Here is a 5,611-nt window from a genome sequence, read left to right as displayed (position 1 = left end):
TGCAGTGGTTCTCAACCAGAGATAATAGTGTGACTGTGACACTTTTGTATTTTTATGTCTGATTTTGTAAGCAAGTAGTTTTTAAGTGAGGTAAAACTTGGGGGTACACAAGACAAATCAGCCTCCTGAAAGGGGTATAGTCGTCTGGAAAGGTTGAGAGCAACTGGCCTAATGGGATGTTTAACCACTGCTGGTCATTTAGTATATCTCTAAACCAGGGTGAGAGGAATTTGAGTGGTTCTCAAGACCGGTAATTATGAGACCAAGCAAACAATCACAACACTAAGTGAAAAATCACTAACTCATGCTTAATTTTAAGTCCAGGAATGCAGTTCTCTCTTGATTCAGCAAAGCATTGAAGTATTTGCTTAACTTTGTGAATTCAGGAGTTCCCAGAGCCACAGATTTCAAAGCCATTAGATCCACTAGTTTGAACTCCTGTATATTACAGATCAGAGAATTTCATCGAGTCACTCCTGGACTGAACTGAATAAATTGTGTTTGGCTGAACCATCTTCCAGAAAGGCATCCAGTCCTGATCTGAAGACATCAAGAGATGGAGAATCCATCATCCCCTTTGGTATTTGGTTAATCACCCTCAATGTTCAAAATTTGTACCATATTTCTCATTTGATTTTTCTTGTCGTTGCTTTAACTTTCTGATATTCCTGATATTTTCTCCTGGTGAAGGTATTTCTACATCATAATTAAGACACATCTCAATCTTTGTGTTGATAATCCTAACGGACCAATCTCTTTAAATCTCTCACTCTCAGGTATCTTTTTTTCCCTGGGACATGAATGATTTTTGTGGTTCTTCTCTGTACCCTCACCATTTTTTCAAAATCTTTTAAAATATGCCGGGCACAGTATTTCAGTGTTGGTCTCATCAATGCCATGTACATTGGTCATATCACTTGCCTGCTTCTACTTCCACTTTCATTTCTGTTCCTCACAACACTTAAACCCAGGCTTAATTTTAAGATAGTACATAGTCCCATCTCCATTCAGCAAAGCATTTAAGCACGTTCTTAAGAATAAGCATGTGCTTTCCCCAGTTTAAGTTGAATGGGAATACTCATGTGTCCCGAGTAAAGAAATTGCTTAACCTGAGGATTGGAAACTGAAATTCAGTGGCGTTGGGAAGCCAACTCAGGTTTCTTTGAAATTCCTTCCATACGTGATTGGCTGAGCTAGGGCCTTTTGGAGTTTAGGTTAATTTTCAATATAATCGTTGTGGTTTCTTCATGCCTTTGTAATAGGAAGTCTTTGGGTTGGGTTTTCTTTGGCCACCGTCACTCTCCTCAAAGGTATCACCCATCTTGAGTACATCTGATTCGGGGAGTAGCTTTTTGGGTATCTACATACTGGATTTAGGGTTATTTTTAATTGTTAGCCATATTATAAATTAATGGTCATGCACACAAACCAGGGCCCACAGCTGTTGATAATGGATAAAATATTCTCAGTCAGCAACTATGCTTCTAATAACTGATGGATCTCTGCCCATCACTGTCTCCTTTTGTCTAACTCTTCAGCTCCAATAAAGCATTAAAAACCTTACACGATGCAAAAAGAAGCCATTCCAGTTTGTACACGCACACAAGATACCTGGCCCATAAAACCAAGGAAATGAAAAGTTAGCCACTGAGCAAGTACCAAGCACAATGCTTTACCATGACCGCAACTACTGTTCACAGCTGAGCAGGCACTGCGCCATTAACTCTGCACCCTCTAGAGAGGTCAGTCTTCCATCAGCCCACTGAACCACCATGAGAAAGTCATGGGGTTGATCAGTAATAGTTTATTAATACTGTATGGGACCTGGTAATTGAGCTAGTTACTGCATGGCCATACTGGGTTATTGGAATATGCATATGTTGGTTTTGTTTAACAGCAGGGCTCTTAGGAAACATAAGAAGGGCCAGACTGGGTCAGACCAAAGGTCCATGTAGCCCAGTATCCTGTCTCCAACAGTGGCCAATGCCAGGTGCCCCAGAGGGAATGGACCGACCAGGGAATCACCGAGCGATCCACCCGCTGTCGCCCATTGCCAGAGAGATTCTCCCCTTCCCCTCTCTGGATCTCTCACCGAGATGTCTCCTTAGTGGACAGGTTACATTTGGAAGCAGGCATGTGATACGCTCTGTAGAGGCACCGAACTGAAGTGTAAATTAGGCTGCTAAGTCCCTTAGGGCCACACTTGTAAAGGTATTTGGGTGCCTAACGGGGTTTTTCAAAAGCACTGTGGAGCCTGTGACGGTGCTGAGAGCTGGCACCAGAGCAAGCTCTCTGGTCACCGTTCGTACTTGTGGGTCTGGGTGCACCTGGTTACTGAGCCACACCATCGGTAGGAAGCTGATGAGCGAATTAGCCCATTCTCAGGCAGAGGAAGGCAGCATTCAAGGCTAAGGGGTGGGGTCCTAGTGAAGGCTTGGCGAGGAGCTGCCTTATCTGCGCTGGTGAAGAGCCAGTGGAAAGGGTTGGAGTCTGGGCCCCGGAGGAGCTATTACAGTGGCCCAGAGAACAGCAGAAGGTGATGGAGAAGACCCTGCAGGCCTTCCAGCAGTCCTACCACTGGGAGACACAGGTCCTGCCAGCCTGGTCAGTGGAGCAGCTACAGAGCCTGCAGGAATCTATAAGGGAACAAGCCCACGTACAGCACCGACTGCTGCAAAGTTTGGTGAGTCCTGCAATGGACACTGGGTACCGGGGCCAGCTCACTAAGGTGAGGGCCTGCAGGTGACCCTGGTGTGTTCTTGGTTACTTTCGATACCAGCCTTTGGAGCTGGTTGGGACAGAACAATGTGAGTTCTTTGGCAACACCCTATGTAACTGGGCAGCAGAGGCAGCATACGTGTCTCCCTGTGATCTTCATGCAAGAGACTCTGGTGTGGTTAAGGCAGCCGTCCTGGACCAGGTTGGCTTGTCCAAGGAGGGAAAATATCACCAGCAATTTAGCATGGCAAGATGGGGGAATATGGCCCCATGTGTTTGCACAGAAACTAAACTGTGGCCCAGTCTGGAAAGGCCAGATCTCCAAACTGGGGGGCAGACTATGGACTCTGTGATTCGGGAACAGTTTTGTCAACGTCTTCCTGACAATAGATGGGTTAGGAGGCATCAGCTAGTCAATCTGCATGCTGCAGTTAAACGGAATAGATGTGTTTGCAGGGCTGGGCCTTCCCAGCGTGAGTCAGATGTTTAAGGCACTTGTAACGGAGCGGTCACCCCGCTCCGGCCCAGAGGGCTTAAAAGCAGCCCTGGGGAGGGCTGTGGCTGAGGAAAGGCTGATTGCGGAAGCAGCTTCAGCTGGGGACACGCCCCAATCAGGGCCCAGCTGGCCCATATAAGAAGGCAGTGGGCCAGGAGCAGGACACACTCTCCCTCTAGCTCTTGAGGGAGAAGGGCCTGGCTGCTGGGTACCTAAAGTGGAGCAGGGCTGAAGGAAGTCCAGAGGAGCTGGGAGAGCTCCAGCCTGGAAACCCCCCAGGCTGCAGGACTTGTTAAAGGCTGGAAAGGGTACTGGGGCTGCAGGGGGCAGCCCAAGGGTAGGCAGAGGCAGCAAGTCCAACCCCTCCTTGCCAATGATTAGTTTGAACTGAACCTGGGGAGAAGGAGTGGAGGAGAGTCTATGGCTGGAAAGGGCACCGAGGAGAGAAAGAGGAAGGAGCCCTGAGGTGCTCAAGCCGTAGGGTGTTTTCAGTATGTACCTGAAGGACATATAAAAAGTGACTGTCCATTCATGGCCTGTGGGTTTGCACTGTTCAGTGGTTGGGCTGAGACCCCGAGGCAGGGAGAAGAAAGTCCCTGCTCTCTCGGTAACGGTAGGGAGAAGGCACCAAATGAGGTGTAGTGGGCACTGCTCCCTCCTGTTGGCCAATCAGGTGAGAGCTGATGAATCCCCACTGGATGCTTCCTGGAGCTAGGGTCAAAATCAAATGTGTAGACGGGGACAAGAAATTCCATCCCATGGCCAAGGTGCCCTCGGGCATCAAGAGGCCGTTCAGGGGGAAAGGCGTAGGTGTAGTGGATGGATTGCCCCATCTCCATGTACTGGATGGGGATCCCTTCACAACAGGGAAGTAAAGTGGGGTACAAGGGCCCTAGAGGGTGGAAACAAAACCCACTGGGCAAGGTAAAGAGGAAAGAAATGTAGAGGGGCTGGAGGAACCTAGACATGCTCTTGCAAACCACTGAGATGGTAAGGAAGGAGACGTCCCCGGAGACACAGAGCAAGAAGAGAAAGAAAACAAAGATGAATTAAGTGGATCCATTGGAGTCACGCACTTATCAGAGCCCTTATCCCGGGCCTCTCGGGAGGAGGTTGCACCCATAGGATACTTGGAGGGATGGACGAAACACGGGCCCTGGATAACCAGGAGGGGTGAGAAAAGACCTTGGCAACAAGCCAAAAGGGTGTAGGTGGGGGGGATAGCTCAACAGACTGCCCTTGGGCTGATGAGCTGTCGGCGGAGAGAGAAATATGGGGATGGGCCCCACCCACCAAATGCACTTTTTGTGTGAGGAGAGTGGATGAACCCAAGATGAACACCCTGAGGGCAAGGAGGGGCAGAGGCTAGTCGTCCCTGTGAGGAAGGGAACATGAGCTTATACCGTGGAAGGTGGTAAGGGACAAAGTGTATTTAATGGGTCATATATTGGCTAGTAATAGAGCAGCACTGTTGGCCTAGGTTTTAGTGTGGGGAATAAGACCTTTGACTAACGCTTCGGGGAAGGAGGGCAAACAAAACCTTCTGGGTTAACTAGATCTCCGGCTCCATTTTTGGAATGTCCCAGATTTGGGTACAGGACGAGGAAAAGGTGATTTTGACCTTCCTGGTACAATGGGGATAAACAAGGGAAATCCCGAAAATCCCTGTCAAATAGTCAGATTAATAGTTTTGTATTTGCTAGTAAGTCGGTAAGCACGTAACACAATCTAGTGTGCAGGGCAGAATTGCATATTTGGTTCTTTCATATTAATTAGATAAATCTGAAGGGGTTATTGATAAAACTAGGGTGTCATCCCTGGTTTGAAGAGTGTGCTGAGACTGACGTCTTCTGCCTTTGTGGACAGCTTGTGTGTGTGTGCAGCCAAACCATTGGCCTGTTGCACCTCAATGGTGTAAGCTCGAAAGCCCATCTCTCTCACCAACAGAAGTTGGTCCAATCAAAGATATTACCTCACCCACCTCTCCCTCTAATACCCATGACAATCAGATGATACTTAGTTTTGGGCAGAGACCTCACAACCCTTCAGTGAAATATTGAGATGGTGGTCAGACAGAGAGGTCATATGCCTGCGTGGGTATACCTGGGCATGTCTGTGTCACAGGCACCTAAATACCTTTCGAAATCTGCCGCCTAGGTGCTTTTGAAACCTTTCCTCCATTTATGTATTTATTTTGGTAAGGATAAAGATTTAAAGGAGTAAAACATAATGGGCTCTAGAGGGCAGCAGAGGCCAAGAAATGAGAAGCAGCAGCTGCAGTTTGATCACAGAAATAGAATTTTGAAACTAAAGAGAAACCACAAAGTTTTCACTTTACCTCCGCCTCTTTCCTCTCTCTGCCTGGCTACAGAGAGCTTAGACACCACTATTTGGCTC

The sequence above is a fragment of the Emys orbicularis genome, chromosome 12, assembly GCF_028017835.1.
Source record: "Emys orbicularis isolate rEmyOrb1 chromosome 12, rEmyOrb1.hap1, whole genome shotgun sequence".
Taxonomy (NCBI): Eukaryota; Metazoa; Chordata; order Testudines; family Emydidae; genus Emys; species Emys orbicularis.
Note: the sequence above shows the minus strand (reverse complement) of the source record.